This window comes from Otolemur garnettii, unplaced genomic scaffold, assembly GCF_000181295.1.
Source record: "Otolemur garnettii isolate 467f Iridium unplaced genomic scaffold, OtoGar3 scaffold00130, whole genome shotgun sequence".
NCBI lineage: Eukaryota > Metazoa > Chordata > Mammalia > Primates > Galagidae > Otolemur > Otolemur garnettii.
In genome coordinates, this window is record NW_003852525.1 from 1,826,982 (window position 1) to 1,838,178 (window position 11,197).

The following is an 11,197-nucleotide window of genomic DNA, read 5'->3' on the forward strand; positions in this document are numbered from 1 at the left end:
GAGATGAGATCAACTCTCAAATGTATTTCTTTCTCTAGCTGATGCCTTAAAACTTATTCACTGGGGGTAATCTCCTGTCCAGGCCAATATAGTCAGATGCATTGAATTTTCTGCTCCCTCTTAGTCAATGGACGTTTCTCCAGTAGCAAGTTTCAACTCAGCTATTATTGAAGTACTTTAACCTCCATTCCAAATCAGAACTTTCTGTATCCTCTAAACTCAGATTTATAATAGATACAGCCTGCCGTGGGGGAAAGGGGTGAGGTCAGCATCTGGCTCCCTGACAGCTCGAATCCTCTGCTTCTTGCAAGCTAATGGTGCGGACCTTGGCTACCACTGAAGAAAGTATGGAAGGAAAGGAAGTTCAAGGTGAGGAAATGGCAAGGAAAGGTGAAGGACAGCAAAGGCATTTCTTACTTCCTCCTAGTCATCTTGGACCAGTGGCTTCGTGCTCTGTGGGCTTGGTGGATGATTAAAATCGACACCTCTTGATAGGGTTTTTTAGGTCCTTTGGGACATTCCAAATTTAGGAACCTTTAAGTTGTCAATTTCTGGACCTGAATTTAGGTATTTCTAATTCTGAAGAGTTGTTCATACTTTCTCCTTAAGCTCCTAGGATGTTCCCATCAAGCAATAAAAATTTCTGAGTAAAATTTTCTCATTTTGCTCTCCCAGCTCTCATTTTCACCCTGCTTCCCAGGAAACTCTGGTTTTCCTGGGCTAAGTCTGCTCCGATTTTTTGTCTTCCAAGGCTCATATGGACCTTATCTGATCCCTCTATACGTGAGATGAGGGGGGTGGGAATTTGGGAGATCAACAGCTTCCCCAAAGCATTATCTTCACAGTCTGCTTGTGCTCCCTAAAATCTAAAACTCCCCATTTATTTTTTGATTGATTAATTTTTTGGCAGGGAGGAGACAGAATCTCACTCTGTTGCCCTAGGTAGAGTGCTGTGGTGCCATAGCTCACAGGAACCTCAAACTCCTGGGTTCAAGCAATCCTCTTGCCTCAGCCTTCTGAGTAGCTGGGGCTACAGGTGCATGCCACAGTGCTCAATTAATTTTTCTATTTTCAGTAGAGACAGGGTCTTGCTCTTGCTCAGGATGGTCTCGGACTCCTGACCTCGAGGTATCCTCCTGCCTGGGCCCCCCAGAGTACCAGGATTATAAGTGTGAGCCACTGTGTCTCCCTACCTTTTTTTTTGTATACCTAATATAGCCAAAGAGTTGAAAGATGTGAACCATTTTCTTTTTAAGTTTAGTTATGGCTTTTATCTCACATTCACTTTGAAGCCTGCTGTTTATCATGGACACCTCACCGACAGCAGGAATTAAAATTGTATTACTTACCTCACTTTTCTAAGAACTTCCACTGTAAAAACATTATGTTTGGCTTCGGGAGCAAATTATTGTGTCCACTGTTTTGTCAACAAACATAATTTGTATGTATGTTGTGCTAAGCATACAGTTATAGAGGAAAATAAGAACAAAGTTCTTGTTTTAGTGAAGTTCCCAGTGGAAAAACAGAGACCATTTGAGCCAATAAATAAGGACAGTAACTAAGGATTATGGTGTGAGTTCTGATGGCTACTAAGGGCGTACTGTGATAGACAGCCATGGCCAGAGATGAGAAGTGAGTGGTCAGAAGCCTCTGGAAGGTGAGCAGCCAAAGGCAGCTTCTCCAAGGAGGTGAAATAAAAGTTAAGTCTTGATGAAGCAAACCACAGAGAAATATGCAAATAGCATCCCAAGCCCAGGAAGTACAATGGTCTTAAGACAGCCTTAAAAGTCTGGAAGAGATAAGGATGTAGTGGGTAAGGCCTGACCACAGCCCCCAAGGAGAATAGTTCAAGATGAGACAGGATCTTAGAAACTTTTGCCAAGACTCAGTGGTTGGAAGGTCTGTAACATTCCTTTATGAAATTCAGATTGGCAGTGGGTCTCCTGTGATATTCACATTAATACATATAAAATACATTAATTTCAATAGGAGAGCTAATTAGTGTCTAGCTTGATTTGTCAATGATCATTTAAACGAGGTCTTGAAAGAAATAGATTCACTTTCAGAAATGTGATTCAATTCTTTGCTGAACCAAGAAACTCAAAAACCCGCAGGGTATAGAATTGTTTCTCTAATGCAATGTGCTGCAGAAAGACAGCCCACTGCACCCGGAGTGAATTTAGCTGCCAAAATCCTGCAACAAAAACAACAATGACAAAAAAAAAAAACTGTGTGATTTGCTGAAGCGAAGCTTCTACAATGAAAATTTCAGATGGAAAGACTGAATAGCTCACAGTCTAAAGCAGTTTTTAATAAGGCTTCCAAAAACTCCATACATTTAATCAAATAAACAGTCATGTATAAAGCTAATAAAGTAAAATCTATCCAGGGGAAAGAGATTTTTAAAGACAACGCCTCCAACTAAGAAAGCTCCCAAAGCATATTAGGCTTCACTACGAAATTGAATCGCAGCTCAAGTTTGCAAATATTTTGGAACCAAGCCTAGAACAAGTTCCTCAGGGACCCCAAGGTGGAGCTTCACACATCTCTTTAAATTTCCCTCTGCCTGGAGTTATTGCTCTTCTGGGCCAGATTTCTGGATGAGAGGAAGGCGTCTTGAGCCTTGATTCAACTCTCATTTTATTCGGGCAAAATTATTCACTTCCTGCTTTCAGCTCCCCTGACGTGACGTCAGGATCTGTGATTTCACTTCTGCTATTGTAATCTCGTTAGTTGACCTTGTGTCTGTCCCGCTGCTCCCCATTCTTCCTCTTTTGGTTACCACCCCCAAGGTACATGCTCGACGTATTTTTAGTTTCCAGTGATGCTTCCTTTATTTAAAACTCAGTATGATGGTTAATGTTATGTCTCCACATGGCGAGGCTGTAGTGCCCAGATGTTTGGTCAAATACCAGATGCTTCTGCAAAGATATTTTTTAAATGTGATTAACATTTAAATAAGTAGCCTTCGAGTAAAGCAAATTACCCTCCGAAATGACAGCGAGCCTCATCTAATCTATTGAAGGCCTTAAGAGAAAAAGACTGAGGTCCTCCAAGGGTAAAGAACTCTGCCCATAAACTACCACCAGACATGGGCTGGAATATCAGCTCTTTCAGGATCTCCAGCCTGCCAGCTTGCCGAGAAGATTTAGGACTTGCTAGTTCCCATGACCATATGAGCTAATTCCTTAAAATTAGTGCTCTCTCGTGTGCTCTCTCTCTCTCAAATTACATGAAATAATGGTTATTTTGGGTGGCACCTGTAGCTCAAAGGGGCATGGTGCTGGCCCCATATGCCAGAGGTGGTGGGTTCAAACCCAGCCCCAGCCAAAAACTGCAAAAAATAAATAAATAATAGTAATAATAATGGTTATATTATTTGCCAGGTTTCTCTAGCAAGCCCTGAATAATATACTCAATGAAATTTTTGGACTATGAATAAATAAATACGTGAATGGATCAATGAATAAGTAAGTCATCAGTTATCAATCTAATGAGAATGAGGATATGAATTTATGAATCGCGGAATAGTTGATGAAAAGGGACAGCCCATACAAACATTTACAATTTCAGATTTCTCTAAAATTAAAGAGGACTATTTGCTAGGGTTTAAAGTGAATCTGTAATGGCCAGTTTTTGTTGGTTTTAATTCAATGCTTCTTTAAAATAGAATTAAAATTACAGCATATTTGTTAAGAAGAATTATACTGTACTGAGCATCTATCATTCAGATACTAAGCTAGGTATGAAATGTGGATTATTTCATGTAACAGTCACATAAATTCCCGTTGTCCTCTGACAGTCACAGATTTAAAGGTATCCTTGTTATAACACGTAGGTAGGTAAGGAGCAGGTGAATTACAATTGTGCGTCTTTCCCGAGAGTCCCGGATGGGGCAATTTCTATATGAACAAATAGAAAGTCATTATTTTTAACTTTTTATTAAAGTATAAAATAGCCCAGAGCATTTCACATGCTGTATACATACAGGCCAAGACACGAACGTCATCGGCATTCTAGAAGCCTGTCTCAGACAGTAACTAGAGTTGACCCTTGAATAGCCTGGGAGTTGGGGTGCCAACCCTCTCCCTGGGCAGAGTCAAAAATCTGCATATAACTTTTGACTCCTCAATAACTTCAGTACCAAGAGCCTACGGGAAGCTGTCAACTGGAGACTTTACAGATAACATAAACAGCTGATTAACACAGAGTTTGTAATTCTCAAGAAGTGGGAGGACTTGACACCTGCTGGTGCAGCTGCAGCGACGGTTTTATGCAGTTCTTTTCCCTTTGATCACTGTGGGATTTATTTATCTTGAAATGGTGGCCCCCCAGCTGCAGGCCTCAATCTGTGGTACACATCAAGCAACTTAACTTTTTATTGTAATGTCGCGATTTTCTCCACTTCTAGGGAGCACTTCCAGTGTCACCAGTGGTACTTCATGGGGGTTGCATGGCATTATTCAAGGTTTACGGGGCCACACTGAACATGATGAGAAATACAGGAGAACCACGGGAGATCACTTTCCACTGTAATGTGCCATTTCCTGGAGAAAGGAACTGCTCAGGTGGAGATGGTGACTGTCACACGGTATTTAAAGCGAATACTCTAAGACTCAGATACCCACAGACCAGCTCACCACCATAGCAAAGGAGGTGGCTACAAAGTTATCACAGTAATGCTATGGATGTGCTACAGTTCATTTATGCAGTTATGATTTAATCTGCATCTTTTTTTTTAGACAGTGTCACCGTCACCCTGGGTAGAGTGCACTGGAGTCTTAGCTCCCAGCAACCTCGAATTCTTGGGCTGCAGCAATCCTCTTGCTTCAGCCCCCTGGGTAGCTGGGACTACAGGCACCCATGACAACGCCTGCCTATTTTTAGAGACCAGGTCTTGCTCTTGCTCAAGCTGGTCTCCAACTCCTGCTAGCTCAAGGAGTCCACTGGTCCAAGCCTCCCAAAATGCTAGGATTACAGGCATGAGCCACTGCACCTGGCCTCCAATAAGAACTCTAGAAATGAAAGCTGGGCTTGGTGTCTCACATCTGTAATATGAGAGACAGAGGCAGGTGGATCACCTGAGCTCAGGAGTTCAAAACCAGCCTGAGCAAAAGTGATAACCCATCTCTACTAAAAAGAGAAAAATTAAGGCCTTGCCCAGCGTTTGAGGTTGCTGTAAGGTATGACACCCTGGCACTCTGTGCATGGCAACAGAGCGAGACTCTGTCTTAAAAAAAAAAATAGAGAGAGAGAGTTTAAAAAATGAAATTTCATTTACAAACCTCCAACAGAACCAGGCATTTCTGCTACCACCCACCAGGCCAATTACTGACTTGTAGATCAGACTCACTCATAAAAAGTATACTTCTGGGTATTTTAATATATTACACTATGCATTGTATGCTCTGTTTTCACTCTTTTCAGAGGACTTAGTTTACTTTGTCTTCAAAAGCCACTCACCTCTTCATTCAAACTCAGATAAAACTGGGCAATCTGGAAATGAATTATCTCTAGTTTGTTCTAATAAATTTTTCCGTATTTCACACGAACTTGAACTATCATACGACTCTTCCCTCAATCAACATACTAAATTTAAATATAAGCTAATGATTATTATTCCAATTAGTTGAATATATGTGAGCCTTAAAAAAAATCAGACTGAATTGTTGTAATTCACGTGTAATCCATTAAGAAAAACTGCTATTCTAATTAGTGATAATGTAACAAATTAAGATATAAAATTTGATTGGTACTTTGAAATTTAACTTAATTGGTAATTGCTAATCTCGTTAGCAAATGCAATAAACTTCATGAAGTGTTTCATCTGGGTAAAGAGAAAAATGCAACAATGCCAACAAAAGAAAGAATAATAAAGATTGTACATTGGCTTACCTACTGCCTGGGACCCAAACCTATAAACCCTTTCTATATGGTTAGAGAAAGAATTTAATTCTCTATTAGGAGAGAATTTAACATACAGTGACTCTGAATCTGTCTCGCATCTCATGAAGCATGAGGGGGGTCAGTATTTTGTAACATGAAGAAAAAACTAGATGAACATACCTGTGTTTGATAGCAATGATAATTTTAAAAGTTTGTTAATAAAGACAAAAATAAAATAATCCCTGATTTCTCCATGTTTTTATCCTGAGTAACATAAAGAATGAAGTTCTTGGCCAGGCTCCACGGCTCATGCTTGTAATCCTAGCACTCTGGGAGGCTGAGGTGGGTGGATTGCCTGAGCTCACAGGTTCACTGTGGAGGGCACCTGTAGTCCCAGCTACTTGGGAGGCTGAGGCAAGAGAATCGCTTGAGTCCACGAGTCTGAGGATACTGTGAGCTATGATGCTACAGCACTCTATTGGGGGTGGCAAAGTGACACTGTGTCTTAAAAAAAGAAGAATAAAGTTTTCATTTACTAATATAAGGAAGACTTGGGGAAGATAACCTCTCTTGTAGGATGGGTAGGGAACAGTCCTCAAGAGTATGATTTTGGAAATGCTCATTTTGATTTGCCTTTTAGTAAACCAAGCTAATATGTTAAGCAGAGATTGGATACACTAGCCTAAAAATCAGAAGAAAATCCCAGGCTGAAGAAACATATTTGAGAGTGATCTATATCACAGAATGAGGTGATGTAATGAGAGCCATAGGGTTAGACAGATTCCATGATTCCATCGGCAGTGAATGCAAATAAAGAGAAGGTTATTTGTGTTCTGCCAATCTCTCGACTTCCAACATGTCTTGTTTTGGGTACTCACTAAAACGGTATAAAAAAATAAGGCTTTATAAGTGATTCAATATCCTTACATAAATTGCGTTCCCAAAGGAATGTCACATCGTTGATAAATGTGTCTTTTCTATACAGATTGAACAATGTATTTGATTAGTGTAACTACTGTGCCCTTGTCATCTATTCCTACTATGCTTTTTCACAGATATTCGCGTGGCTCGTGTCTTCAGAAAAGTATATCCCATTATTCTTCAAATTATGTTGGAGTAACTGGTATTAGCCTTGCTGCCCTCCTGAGGTAAACAACTAAGACAACGATCAAAATACACAAGTCAACTGTTTTCCAGCTTTGGCTAAAAGGCGGCAGAGCACTGGGATCCTTGAGAGAAGACAGTCAGATGAAGGAAGCCTTGCACTTACGTCTGCTTTCTGCGCTCCCACCATTCCCAAACTACAAAGCAGGGAGACAGAGTCCAAGCAGAGACTGGGATTCTTACTGATCTAGGAAGGCAGAGATGAGTTGCAGCAGCAGAAGAGGTTGGAATTTCGGCATTGGACACCAGAAAGTGGGGTTCACAGAGGGTGTGTAGACAGAGTGCTAGAAGAGCCTCCATGGTGCTGTCCCCTGACGCACATGCAGGACAACTTCACACTGTATTTTTTTCTTTCTCAAAACCATAATATCCATAATATGCCAAGCTATCTCCTTTTCTAATATTTGCTAAATTAAATATTGCCTGTGGTTCCTTCCTACCTATGGTACCACAGCTGGGTCCATACACTTCTTTCAATCCTTTTCTTTCTCCTGGGTCCTGCCACACCCAGCTTAGGGGGCTGCAGTGAACACCCGTTGCTTCCGCCGCCCAGCACCTTCTGATGACAATTTTCCAATTTTCTTCTCAGTCCCTTTTGCTTCTTTTAGAGTCTGATCCATCCCCCATTCTGGGTGACTTAGACCTGAACTTTGGAGTATTGCATTTGACTGGCCACAGCGATGTTAAGGAATGAACGTATTAGTCAACCTGAGCAGGTGCAAAGGAAAGAGATTTTGCTCTTGTTTCTAAAAAAGATACTCTTGCCCTTTCTTTGAGACCTAACATCATGTAAGAACCGGAGACCACGCAGTAGTGTTTCCATTGGAACCAAAAACATGAAAACAAGCCAAGAAATGGTGGAAGATAAAATGAGTTCTAACGACAGTATTTGAATTCTGAAGCCAGACCTGCCATTGGACTTTTTCATTATGGGACCGAATAAATATAATTTTTGTTTAAGCCAATTTTGATTGGGATTCTGTCATTTACAACATTAAGTCTTGACTAAAATTAGAAACGTACCCTTTCTGCCCAAAAGTTAAACAAATACATCTGCTTTGGGTTATACATATATAATGGGAAAAACTTTCTATGATATGCAGATGTAGACCCATGAGCTACAAAAAAGCCTTTGGGTCTCACAGAAGATTTTTGGCTGATAACATCAAGCAATCAGTATTCAATATTAAGACCGTTAGAATTATTTCCAGTAGATAACGCAAAGTCTGAAGCCAGAGCCAAGAATGCTGAGACAGAGTACGGAGATATCTTTCTGCCTATTCACAAATTGACGCGGAGGGGATTTATACCATCTCCCAGTTGTAGATAATGATGGCTCATGTAGAGCGGGGAGTGGATGAAACTGAGGAGAAAGAGGAGGAGGGAACCAGAAACCCCTGTGAGAGGGTCCAGGTGCTCTCTGTATGCGCTGAGATGGAATATTTTCTATTCCAACGTATGCCAGGAGCCAGCCCTCTGTGGTAAGACATATTCACAGAAGCAGGTTATGAATAAACTGATGCCTGTGTTGCTGAGTCCCACACCGGGATAGTCATGCAGAAACCTACAAGTGAGATCTCTAACTTTTCTCTTTAATTTTTAAAAATTTATTTTGATATTTTCCTTCTATAATACGCTAGTGAGAAAAAGAAAATTCTGAATCAAACAAATACTCAGAAAATAGGTTCAAACAAGGCTCAAGCCTAGTACTGGCAGGAACTCATCTAGCTCCTGCCAAATTTATCCTGGCAGTCCGAAGACTCTGAGAGTAGGAGAACCACAGACACAACCGCAGTGGCCACATTCCAGGCTTTGCTTTATTCACTGGACATCTTGAATACGAAACGTCCAGAACCTTGGCTTGGTGGCAGTGCTCCTCCTACCCCCAAGCATGAATGAGATCTAAATCTGAGAGCAGCTCAGAACTGGAAAGCTTTGTGCTGATCACAGACGCCTAAAATGTAACATTTGCCAAAGGAACGAATGGACGACACTTTCCTACACCGGCTATCTCAATTTAGGGCCATAGTTCCTTTTTATTTCATTTTCTTAATTTAAAATCCTCACTCCAAATGTTTGTTTGTTTTGCTTGTTTTGTTTTCTTTCATGCATCTGTTCATTTAAGTAAAATTGTCTAATTTTCGATTCTGTTTCCTCCAGTTATAATGTCACATCTGCTTGCCATATTTATTTTTAATTGATTTGTGATAAATGGCGATTTCATGCCTAACCCTTTAGCTTATGGCTCGGAGTTAGTTGGCATAATCAAAATTTTAGTTTGCATAAGACCGTTTTGTCAAAATTCTAGGGCAACCAGGGCTTGGATTTTTTTTAACGTTAGTGACGCTCTTCTTTGGCTTGGATCCCCGACTAGTGTTGATTACCCTCCGCCAAGCCTGGTATAGACTTTCAATATGTATATTCAAAATGGCATCCATAGCGCATTATGCCGGCAGCTATACTCCAATCTGCAAGATACTAATAATAGTAAATTAGAAACAAATACAGTGTATCTTGAATCAGGAAAATTATAGCTATCAAATTGTCTCTCTGTAAAATATTTTTCAAAGGAGTCACTGAGCAAAACTCTCAGCAGTAAGCATGAGAATCAACAGTTCCACAGAGTCAGCTAAGGTGTCCTGATGAGAACGTCCTTCTCTGTAAACAATTTCCTGGTCTCCCCACTGCATCCTCCGTCTGTTCTGCACTAACGCGATCCTCTGCTAGGATTCCTACCTGGGTGGTTCTCTTAGCCGCTGTCGTCCAGTAGTTTCACAGATGTTATCAAGGGAAATGCCCTCCTTTCATTCTTAATCTAGCCTCTGATTATGAGATCTTCAGAGAGGTATCATCAGAGCAGTAATTGCCACGTCGGATCTGCCTACTTTCCACCCCTATTCACGTGTCTAAATTCTCTAAATGTCAAATATATTGCAAAGGGTCTTATTCTTTAGTGTGTACCAAAACAGCTAGGAGGATTTGTAACCACACAGCTCGTGCCCACAGATTCTGATAAAGAACTGGCACCGATAACTCCTAAAGAAGTCCTGTCCCTAAAGGTATAAGCTGCAATAGTCAAGGATGAATTAGAAACACACACACGCAGCAAATATGGAAAATCTTAACAATTGCTAGATCTACATGAAGAATAGCAGGTATCTGTTATATAATTTTTCTGTATGTTTTAGAAATTTCATAACTGAAAGTCAGAGGAGAAAGCGACACTAACCAAACGTCCTTACCATAAGACCATCGAGGTACGTTCTGGATATGAATGGGCGGAGCCTGTGGCTCCGTGAGTAGGGCACCGGCCCCACATGCTGGAGGTGGTGAGTTCAAACCCAGCCTCGGCCAAAAACTGCAAAAAATCCCCAAAAAACAGAAGACAAAACACAAGCAAACATTTCAGGGAAGAAATGTTCACTGAATGACTTGAAATCCTGTAAAGCAGGTGTGCCGGTCTTCCCTGACTTCCCGTAGCTTTGACCATTAGCTCCCACGCCTTCATAACTTTGATCGTCTTAATATCTTTCTATACTCTCTTTAGGCAGCTGCAATCATCATGAAAGCTCACTTAATCACTTCAATAAAATAAAAATCTTCCAGTGCTCCCAAGAAAATCCCTAGGGATACGTTTATCTCTCATTTTTTCTTTTAGATATAGCTTTGTGATTTTCACATTCTGCCAAATTGGTGATTATTCCAGAAAATATAATAAATGTTTATGTTGATCATAGATGCATTTTGCGGAATATTACTGATGCGTAGTTAAGCAAAATTGAGTAATATTTGTGTGACCCTATTGGGGTCATAATTTTTAATATTGTAACCAAGTTCAAGTACATTTGAACAATCATAGAATATCCTTATATTATGTAATCTCTTCCTGGATATAAACAGTCAATATTATAATCTACTTAAACGAATACAAGAAACATCACTCAGAAGGCTTGTACCATAATGATTAGATTTAACACTAAAACCAGGCCTGTCTTTCTGCATATCTATCAACAGCATATCTTACATCTAATTGATTCGCAAAATATAATAATTCACTAGAAAATTTTAAACGCCTGTAATTATCCTCTAGGCTGTAGGCCCAGTCACATAATTAAAACCAGAATTGTCTGGTTACAAAAATGTTTAG